Source organism: Mytilus galloprovincialis, chromosome 8 (genome assembly GCF_965363235.1).
Source record: "Mytilus galloprovincialis chromosome 8, xbMytGall1.hap1.1, whole genome shotgun sequence".
NCBI lineage: Eukaryota > Metazoa > Mollusca > Bivalvia > Mytilida > Mytilidae > Mytilus > Mytilus galloprovincialis.
The window spans coordinates 43768989-43780817 of NC_134845.1; the positions used below are offsets into that span (position 1 = coordinate 43768989).

Here is an 11829-nt window from a genome sequence, read left to right on the forward strand (position 1 = left end):
TGATGCTCTTGATGTCGTTTCCAAATGTAAAACTGTTATTGAAACATCGTATCGATTACTGAGACATAAGGCTAGTGAAGTTTTAGTGTTTCTCCTTAGCGATTTAGATCGAATGTCTAAAAGTGAAATGGAGCATGCTGTACCTATTGCGTTTGCTTTAAAAGGATATAGCATGTCATCAAATATAATGAGAAAAATGCTTAAAGATGTTTTCATAAGATGTTTCGAAAAAGGACTGTATGTACCAGTTATTTCGTTTGACGGTCAATGGTACAATTTGTGTGTGAGATTTTTGTTAGAACGCCTCAATTTCCACAACAATGCAATTGCGGGATTCATTGGATGCTCCAACCTTTTTTTTCAGTCTGTCATTTGTAAAACAAGAATTAAAACAAAAAAGATGTACATGAATATGCTAGAAAACATGGAAAATTAATGATAAAACTTTAAGTTGCAACATTAGGATGATAATATTTTGCATTGAAGTGATACATGTATGAATAATCGTTTTCTTATCATAATATTCACTTTTTCAAGAGGATTTCATCTCCAAACAAGCAGAGCAAGAGTGTACCCTTTCCATGAACTATTGGAAGTATAACACCGTCAGCAGAAACCTTCAGTATCCCTTCTAGTGTCAAAACTTTACAACCAAGGTTAGTCACATAAATAGCTTCAAACTGTTGTAATTGATAAACTAAGGTATAAAAGACTGAGAACAGAAAAATGACGTTAAAAGATCCATATGTCAATGTATACTGTGAAATTTCACAGTTTTATCTATCACAACCGTTACCAAATTTTAACGCTATATGTTAGTGAAACTGTCGTCATATGGGGGCGTTTTAATAATGTAACGAAGGACAGCATTAAATATCGGCATTTTACAATAATCATAAACGATAAATTGTGTATTGCATGAAATATCCATTCCGACAACTTATGCCTCTGAAGTAACATGACAGACCAACAAAACATAACTCAAATGTTGATATGCTGACTTACAAAAATCATTCATAAAATAATACCTAAACCCGAACAAGAAATAAACGGTTTTGCAGTTATTGTTTCTTTAGCTAAGAATGATTTAAAAAAATAAATTGTGCGTTTGTATGTTTTTTTATGGCTAGTGTGTTATGTGTTTATGCTTGTTTTTGCTAAAAAAAATAATCTTATTTTGAAGAAATCACCCATTTGATAAACCTGAGAGGTCAAAGTTAACGAGGACAAGACGACGAGTGAAATCTTGCATCAGTGATCCATCGATGCCAGCCAGAGAAATACGACCTATTCGCCAATTCCATCGGTTAGATGAATCAAAAATACTTCCTCATGTTCGCAAAGGACTTGAATTCAATGACGAATCAGAGGATATTTAATTTTAGATCCCTCTTCTGTTATAATTTTTACGTTTTGTATTGAAAGAAGTGGTTCGATTTTTTTTTTATAGTAATCATGAAATCCAACACAACAGGAAAATGAGGTCAAGCTGTAACCATCATTATGTCATTGATTTTTGTGTCATTCGTCAGGCGAAACTAAATTAGATAACTAGCATATTAAATAAGAAAAACATTTGTAGTGAATTTTTTTTATTATTATGTGTTTCTCTGTACAAGTTTACAAACAGATAAATGATACTTTTGACTTGATCGCCATTTGAATTGTTTCCCACATATGCAGGACAAAAGGCGACCTTCATGAACCACTTTCCCGTGTTCCCTCAGCGCGTCCAAGGACTTGTATCTACAACCACAAGTGCTACACAGGTAGGACGGAACTTCTTTTTCTTTTGAGTGGTTAGCCTTAATGTGGACATTCAGGGAATTCTTGTACGCGAATTGTTTACTACACAGGGGACACTTCTCTGTTCTGATGTTATTGTGTAGATTAACGTGTCCTCTAAAGTCCCAAAGCCGGTTAAACCCATCACCACAAGTGCTACATTTGTATCTGAATATTAATGTGTGTTTGTCCTTAATGTGTATTGATAGTCCAGATCTTGACTGGAACATAAGGCCACAAATATGACAAAGGTAGCGATAAGTTATACTATCATCGGGAACACTGTCCTGTTTTTGGTTTTCATGAACTCTATTTTTGTGACGTTTGAGGTCAAACTTTCTTTTGGTTCCATACACACATAGGTTACATCTGTGATATTCCACTTCTTCTTTTTCTGAGTCATCGGACCCCTCGACTGTTTCCTCCTCCATTAGAGATATACTGAAATTTAAAAAGTACATGTATTACATTCAACTCAAATAAAAAAAATGTAGTTGAAAAATTGACATTGCAGTAGCTCCCAGTAACTACAACTACTCTTAAGTTAGATCGGTATTTCATGTATTTTTGTCATATGTGTTCGTGTTTTATACTAGCATAAAGCCAAGAGCATAGTAACATAGCCACTCGAAAACATTTTTAGAAGGGACCAGTGGTCAGCAGGCCCCCGTAAGCTTTAAGATTATCTATTTGTTATTAAAAAATAATGTTGAACTTTTTTGTAAGCACAAGCCTATAAAACCTACTGTATGTCTTTTGTTGCTACCTTGCTGCCATGCTTTATTTGCCTTTGTAGTATAAATTTGATCTTATTTTTTTTATTCCTTTTGTATATCACATTACATAACTGGACATACGGAGAAGACTTTTTGATATGGGGGCAGAAGAATATAATTTTTATTTTCTTTACTGGCATAATCGTGCGAAAATTTTATTTTTCATTGTTGAACAATAATCGTTTTCCGACATTTTACACTTCAGAATATAATTTTAATCCTGTTTCTTGTAAGGTTGCTTGTTTTCAGCGTTTACCAGGCCTTTAAATTATTCCTCAGGACTCTAATCCACCCCCTCCCCCTTCCTGAGAAAAAAATAAAATTATTGTTGCCCAATACTAGAAAGGATTTCTAATGACAGATTGACAGGTAGCCGTCCGCTCAATCAATAACATCTGAAATTTGTCGACCGATTGAATTTCAAAATAATATACATGTTCGCATGGTTAATGAAACTTCTTATATGCACAAATGAATTGAAATACATGAAATTGGAATTTGTCTGTACAATGAGAATAATATATTGGCTTATGGTAGTAAAATTGCAACGTGTATATTAATATTTACATACAAAAATATGTTTTAAAACATGATAATTTTGTTTTTAAAACGCAATATTGTCGCAACGACTCGTACAGTTTAAAACAGTGTAAAGACAACGAAGCGTACAGAGTTAAAAATTAAAGATGCACAAAGAGATGCACTTTTCGTTTTCTATATAGCATGTTTATCTACAACTTTAAGTGTTTTGTTTAGGTAAAACGATAAGATTTTTAGAAATGTATGTTTGCAAAAGTAAAAGATGCGAGAAACTTAGAATTTATAACGATTAAAAATAGAAAACATGCTTTTACTATTGCCAAGGTCGTGCGTTTCGTTAATTTTAGCCTTTTGAAATAAAGTATTAAAAACAAAATAGCAATACAATATAAGTAACATATCATAGTATATATTGAAGCAAAATATCATGAGAAATATTAAAGGACTTACCTTAAAATTGTAATTGTTAGTCTATCTAACCTCGGTTGTTCAAGGTGTGCTCGACTCGAACGCGTCAACGTCCGGTTTCATTTGTATCGGGGTTATACGGGGTGAAAATGGTCCATCTTCATTATTCATTATCTTCGCTGTTTGTTTACTATTGCAGTTTGAACAATTTGTAATTCAAAGGCTACATAATCATAAACCTTATATTTACGCCGTGATTGTACCATAGTAAAGTACATACACATAACTGGATTTATAAATGAACTGAGTATTGATTGAAATAAAATTGGCAAATCAAACACACCTACAGCATGCTTGTGAATAAGATTATAATTATCAATACATTTTAAATTTAGATTGAAAACTTATTTTTAAACTGACTTGTAAAACTAGTTTTACAATGTTTATATTCTGTCACTAGTTCTGATTGGTTCTCTATTAAACTATTGACTTCACCCATAGGCTTGTTTACCTTACCTAATAATGATTTCATGGTTGAGTTAGCAAGGAAGCTAACCAAAGAATCTACATGTAGCTTCATACTCGTTGGAATCTGCTGTAATGAATTTAAAAAACCATCAACAAACATTTACCAAAAGAATGTACCAAATTGCATGTTACTGCATTCAAATATTGTGTTCCTACAGGAAGAACTTGGTATTCATAATTATGTAGCCATTATACTTCGATACTCAAATGACATAAACGTACCCAACCAGCACTAAGTCGGCCATCTTCAATTTCTCCAAATTTTATTGCCAATCGTCCTTCCCATTGGTCTGGAACGCAACAACAAGCAACAAACGCCAGTTTCAACCAAAACAAGAAAAGAATTTTCAATCTACTTTCCTGGACCATTTTAAATTAACAAATTTCGTCTATAAAATAAATATATGTATCTTTATTTTCCTATTATCGCTTCATATTGTACATATTATATGTATTTACCTAGTACTGATAACAAATCATATCTAAATTTGAACTATCTACCACAATTTTCAGTTTACAAGGTATTAAAAAAAAGTGTGTAAATATCCATGATACTGTTTTTTTGTTTGTTTTAACAGTGTGTGTGTGTGTGTAGGTGGCAAGGAAGTATTTACTGGCCCATAGGCATACTGATAGCGTTTATAAAATTTAATTTCCCAACTTTCTAACACAGCCCAAATTTCTGCGTTCACAGTAAACTGAATTACTTACATTATAATATTCAGAAATGAATTTGAATATGTATCATGATCATTTACTTGTTGTTGTTGTTATCTTTAAAAACCTCCAGCCTTTTTAGGACTTTTATCGTGCAGTAAATACAAATTTTTGAAAAATTCTCTAAAATTCATTTTCACCTGTTTGTATACTTGTAATTGTCTAAACCTCATTCGTCCCTCAGTTGTGAAAACTTTGTTCAGTTGATACTTATTTTTTTACCAATCACTCTGTTCAGATACATAATTATATATATACACAAAAGACAGAGCAACCTAAATTCCGGAATGTAAATACTACCGTGCGTCAGTGGCGGATCCAGAGGGGGTCCGGGGGTTTGAACCCCCTTTTTGTCGATCAATTCATTTGAATTGGGACATAAAGTTGAAACTCTTCCCCTTTATAAAATGGACTGATCCGCCCCTGTATGCGTCCTATAGCAAATAACAACTTTTTTCTTCTAATGGACCTAATAACGTCTGTCTGTTAGAAATATAATGTAAGTAGTGGAACATTAGAGTTCAATTATAAAAAAAGATGTGGTATGATTTCCAAAGAGACTCAAATGACACAAAAATTAACAACTATAATGTAAGTTGGTCGTTACACTAATATTACGAGAGAAAATCGTTCATGAGGATGCTGTGAAATGTATGTTATCAAAAATGAATATAATAGAGTTCTAGTTTGTCCAGCTTATAATGTATTGGTTTGAACACAAATTTTACCAAACCTTAATTGTTCTATGCCTAGTAAGTTTATTTTTCTGGGAATGAAAGAATTTCAGAGTTTGCAAAAAGCGACCTTTACATAATGTATGGGGTCTGTATACTTTATGGTTTATGTTCATGATAGAATGCTGGTGAAGGGTGTTAAGTTTGCCAGTGACCATATCATTTGACGGAGTGTTCCTCACTTTAAGTTCGCCAGTGACCATATCATTTGACGTAGTGTTCCTCACTTAAAGTTCGCCAGTGACCATATCATTTGACGGAGTGTTCCTCAATTTAAGTTCGCCAGTGACCATATCATTTGACGTAGTGTTCCTCACTTAAAGTTCGCCAGTGACCATACCATATGACGGAGTGTTCCTCACTTTAATTTTGCGAGTGACCATATCATTTGACGGAGTGTTCCTCACTTTAAGTTCGCCAGTGACCATATCATTTGAAGGAGTGTTCCTCACTTTAAGTTCGCCAGTGACCATACCATTTGACGGAGTGTTCCTCACTTTAAGTTCGCCAGTGACCATATCATTTGACAGAGTGTTCCTGACTTCAAGTTCGCCAGTGACCATATCATTTGACAGAGTATTCCTGACTTTAAGTTAGCCAGTGACCATATCATTTGACGGAGTGTTCCTCATTTTAAGTTCGCCAGTGACCATATCATTTGACGGAGTGTTCCTCATTTTAAGTTCGTCAGTGACCATATCATTTGACGGGAGTGTTCCTGACTTCAAGTTCGCCAGTGACCATATCATTTGACAGTGTTCTTGACTTTAAGTTCGCCAGTGACCATATCATTTGACAGAGTATTCCTGACTTTAAGTTCGCCAGTGACCATACCATTTGACGGAGTGTTCCTCACTTTAAGTTCGCATGTGACCATATCATTTGACAGAGTATTCCTGACTTCAAGTTCGCCAGTGACCATATCATTTGACAGAGTATTCCTGACTTTAAGTTAGCCAGTGACCATATCATTTGACGGAGTGTCCCTCATTTTAAGTTCGCCAGTGACCATATCATTTGACGGAGTGTTCCTCATTTTAAGTTCGTCAGTGACCATATCATTTGACGGGAGTGTTCCTGACTTCAAGTTCGCCAGTGACCATATCGTTTGACAGTGTTCCTGACTTTAAGTTCGCCAGTGACCATATCATTTGACAGAGTATTCCTGACTTTAAGTTCGCCAGTGACCATACCATTTGACAGAGTATTCCTGACGTTAAGTTCGCCAGTGACCATACCATTTGACGGAGTCTTCCTCACTTTAAGTTCGCCAGTGACCATATCATTTGACAGAGTGTTCCTGATTTTAAGTTCGCCAGGGATCATATCATTTGTCAGAGTGTTCCTGACTAAAGTTCCTCAGTGACCATACCATTTCACGGAGTGCTCCTCACTTTAAGTTCGCCAATGACCATATAATTGGACAGAGTGTTTCGTACTTTAGGTTCGCCAGTGACCCTACCATTTGAAGGAGTGTTCCTCACTTTAAGTTCGCCGGCGACCATATCATTTGACAGAGTGTTCCTGACTTCAAATTCGCCAGTGACCATATCATTTGACAGAGTATTCCTGACTTTAAGGTCGCCAGTGATCATATCATTTGACAGAGTGTTCCTGACTTTAAGTTCGCCAGGGATCATATCATTTGTCAGAGTGTTCCTGACTAAAGTTCATCAGTGACCATACCATTTCACGGAGTGCTCCTCACTTTAAGTTCGCCAATGACCATATAATTGGACAGAGTGTTTCTGACTTTAGGTTCGCCAGTGACCCTACCATTTGAAGGAGTGTTCCTCACTTTAAGTTCGCCGGCGACCATATCATTTGACAGAGTGTTCCTGACTTCAAGTTCGCCAGTGACCATATCATTTGACAAAGTGTTCCTGACTTTAAGTTCGCCAGTGACCATACGATTTGACGGAGTGTTCCTCACTTTAAGTTCGCCAGTGACCATATTATTTGACAGAGTGTTTCTGACTTTAAGTTCGCCAGTGATCATATCATTTGACAGAGTGTTCCCTACTTAAGTTCCTCAGTGACCATATCATTTGACGGAGTGTTCCTCACTTTAAATTCGCCAGTGACCATATCATTTGACAGAGTGTTCACGACTTTAAGTTCGCCAGTGACCATATCATTTGACAGAGTGTTCATGACTTTAAGTTCGCCAGTGATCATATCCTTTGACAGAGTGTTCCTCTCTTTAGTTCCTAAGTGACCATATCATTTGACGGAGTGTTCCTCAATTTAAGTTCGCCAGCGACCATAATTATCATATAACGAAGTGTTCCTCACTTTAAGTTCCCCAACGACCATATCATTTGACAGAGTGTTCCTGACTTTAAGTTCGCCAGTGACCATATCATTTGACGGAGTGTTCCTCATTTTAAGTTCGCCAGTGACCATATCATTTGACGGAGTGTTCCTCATTTTAAGTTCGCCAGTGACCACATCATTTGACGGAGTGTTCCTCATTTTAAGTTCTCCAGTGCCAATATCATTTGACGGGAGTGTTCCTGACTTCAAGTTCGCCAGTGACCATATCATTTGACAGTGTTCCTGACTTTAAGTTCGCCAGTGACCATTTCATTTCACAGAGTATTCCTGACTTTAAGTTCGCCAGTGACCATACCATTTGACAGAGTATTCCTGACGTTAAGTTCGCCAGTGACCATATCATTTGACGGGAGTTTTCCTCACTTTAAGTTCGCCAGTGACCAAATCATTTGACTGGAGTTTTCCTCACTTTAAGTTTGCCAGTGACCATATCATTTGACGGAGTGTCCCTCACTTTAAGTTCGCCAGTTCCATATCATTTGAAGGAGTGTTCCTCACTTTAAGTTCGCCAGTGTCCATACTATTTGACGGAGTGTCCTTCACTTCACGTTCGCCAGTGACCATATCATTTGACGGGAGTGTTCCTGACTTTAAGTTCGCCAGTGACCATATCATTTGAAGGACTGTACCTGACTTTAAAGTCGCCAGTGACCATATCATTTGACGGGAGTGTTCCTGACTTTAAGTTCGCCAGTGACCATAGCATTTGAAGGAGTGTTCCTCACTTTAAAGTCGCCAGTGACCATATCATTTGACGGGAGTTTTACTCACTTTTAGTACGCCAGTTCCATATAATTGGACAGAGTGTTTCGTACTTTAGGTTCGCCAGTGACCCTACCATTTGAAGGAGTGTTCCTCACTTTAAGTTCGCTGGCGACCATATCATTTGACAGAGTGTTCCTGACTGCAAGTTCGCCAGTGACCATATCATTTGACAGAGTATTCCTGACTTTAAGGTCGCCAGTGACCATATCATTTGACAGAGTGTTCCTGACTTTAAGTTCGCCAGTGACCATATCATTTGACGGGAGTGTTCCTGACTTTAAGTTCGCCAGTGACCATAGCATTTGAAGGAGTGTTCCTCACTTTAAAGTCGCCAGTGACCATATCATTTGACGGGAGTTTTACTCACTTTTAGTACGCCAGTTCCATATAATTGGACAGAGTGTTTCGTACTTTAGGTTCGCCAGTGACCCTACCATTTGAAGGAGTGTTCCTCACTTTAAGTTCGCTGGCGACCATATCATTTGACAGAGTGTTCCTGACTGCAAGTTCGCCAGTGACCATATCATTTGACAGAGTATTCCTGACTTTAAGGTCGCCAGTGATCATATCATTTGACAGAGTGTTCCTGACTTTAAGTTCGCCAGGGATCATATCATTTGTCAGAGTGTTCCTGACTAAAGTTCATCAGTGACCATACCATTTCACGGAGTGCTCCTCACTTTAAGTTCGCCAATGACCATATAATTGGACAGAGTGTTTCTGACTTTAGGTTCGCCAGTGACCCTACCATTTGAAGGAGTGTGCCTCACTTTAAGTTCGCCGGCGACCATATCATTTGACAGAGTGTTCCTGACTTCAAGTTCGCCAGTGACCATATCATTTGACAGAGTGTTCCTGACTTTAAGTTCGCCAGTGACCATACAATTTGACGGAGTGTTCCTCACTTTAAGTTCGCCAGTGACCATATTATTTGACAGAGTGTTTCTGACTTTAAGTTCGCCAGTGATCATATCATTTGACAGAGTGTTCCTGACTTTAAGTTCGCCAGGGATCATATCATTTGTCAGAGTGTTCCTGACTAAAGTTCCTCAGTGACCATACCATTTGACGGAGTGCTCCTCACTTTTAAGTTCGCCAATGACCATATAATTGGACAGAGTGTTTCTGACTTTAGGTTCGCCAGTGACCCTACCATTTGAAGGAGTGTTCCTCACTTTAAGTTCGCCGGCGACCATATCATTTGACAGAGTGTTCCTGACTTCAAGTTCGCCAGTGACCATATCATTTGACAGAGTGTTCCTGACTTTAAGTTCGCCAGTGATCATACAATTTGACGGAGTGTTCCTCACTTTAAGTTCGCCAGTGACCATATTATTTGACAGAGTGTTTCTGACTTTAAGTTCGCCAGTGATCATATCATTTGACAGAGTGTTCCTTACTTAAGTTCCTCAGTGACCATATCATTTGACGGAGTGTTCCTCACTTTAAATTCGCCAGTGACCATATCATTTGACAGAGTGTTCACGACTTTAAGTTCGCCAGTGACCATATCATTTGACAGAGTGTTCATGACTTTAAGTTCGCCAGTGATCATATCCTTTGACAGAGTGTTCCTCTCTTTAGTTCCTAAGTGACCATATCATTTGACGGAGTGTTCCTCAATTTAAGTTCGCCAGTGACCATATCATTTGACAGAGTGTTCCTGACTTCAAGTTCGCCAGTGACCATATCATTTGACAGAGTATTCCTGACTTTAAGTTAGCAGTGACCATATCATTTGACGGAGTGTTCCTCATTTTAAGTTCGCCAGTGACCATATCATTTGACGGGAGTGTTCCTGACTTTAAGTTCGCCAGTGACCATATCATTTGACGGAGTGTTCCTCATTTTAAGTTCTCCAGTGACCATATCATTTGACGGGAGTGTTCCTGACTTCAAGTTCGCCAGTGGCCATATCATTTGACAGTGTTTCTGACTTTAAGTTAGCCAGTGACCATATCATTTGACGGAGTGTTCCTCATTTTAAGTTCGCCAGTGACCATATCATTTGACGGGAGTGTTCCTGACTTTAAGTTCGCCAGTGACCATATCATTTGACGGAGTGTTCCTCATTTTAAGTTCTCCAGTGACCATATCATTTGACGGGAGTGTTCCTGACTTCAAGTTTGCCAGTGACCATATCATTTGACAGTGTTCCTGACTTTAAGTTCGCCAGTGACCATTTCATTTGACAGAGTATTCCTGACTTTAAGTTCGCCAGTGACCATATCATTTGACAGAGTATTCCTGACTTCAAGTTCGCCAGTGACCATATCATTTGACAGAGTGTTCCTGACTTTAAGTTCGCCAGTGATCATATCATTTGACAGAGTGTTCCTTACTTAAGTTCCTTAGTGACCATATCATTTGACGGAGTGTTCCTCACTTTAAATTCGCCAGTGACCATATCATTTGACAGAGTGTTCACGACTTTAAGTTCGCCAGTGACCATATCATTTGACAGAGTGTTCATGACTTTAAGTTCGCCAGTGATCATATCCTTTGACAGAGTGTTCCTCTCTTTAGTTCCTAAGTGACCATATTATTTGACGGAGTGTTCCTCAATTTAAGTTCGCCAGTGACCATATCATTTGACAGAGTGTTCCTGACTTCAAGTTCGCCAGTGACCATATCATTTGACAGAGTATTCCTGACTTTAAGTTAGCCAGTGACCATATCATTTGACGGAGTGTTCCTCATTTTAAGTTCGCCAGTGACCATATCATTTGACGGGAGTGTTCCTGACTTTAAGTTCGCCAGTGACCATATCATTTGACGGAGTGTTCCTCATTTTAAGTTCTCCAGTGACCATATCATTTGACGGGAGTGTTCCTGACTTCAAGTTCGCCAGTGACCATATCATTTGACAGTGTTCCTGACTTTAAGTTCGCCAGTGACCATTTCATTTGACAGAGTATTCCTGACTTTAAGTTCGCCAGTGACCATATCATTTGACAGAGTATTCCTGACTTTGAGGTCGCCAGTGACCATATCATTTGACAGAGTGTTCCTGACTTTAAGTTCGCCAGTGACCATACCATTTGACAGAGTATTCCTGACGTTAAGTTCGCCAGTGACCATACCATTTGACGGAGTGTTCCTCACTTTAAGTTCGCCAGGGATCATACAATGTATCATTTGTCAGAGTGTTCCTGACTAAAGTTCCTCTGTTACCATATCATTTCACGGAGTGCTCCTCACTTTAAGTTTGCCAATGACCATATAATTGTACAGAGTGT

The 11829-nt window shown here is 37.9% G+C and overlaps 2 long non-coding RNA genes across 2 annotated transcripts in view; one reads left to right on the top strand and one right to left on the bottom strand.

Annotated features, from left to right (window-relative positions):
* LOC143043306 (uncharacterized) overlaps positions 1–4418 on the bottom strand; it is a 41172-nt gene extending 36754 nt beyond the window's left edge. Inside the window, exon 1 of the long non-coding RNA XR_012968303.1 lies at positions 4260–4418. This is a non-coding gene — a long non-coding RNA (uncharacterized LOC143043306). The remainder of the gene's footprint in view (positions 1–4259) is intronic.
* LOC143043305 (uncharacterized) lies at positions 595–1573 on the top strand. The gene is made up of 2 exons (XR_012968301.1): positions 595–656; positions 1184–1573. It is a non-coding gene; the product is annotated as an uncharacterized LOC143043305 (long non-coding RNA).
* Positions 4419–11829: the final 7411 nt, after the last annotated feature.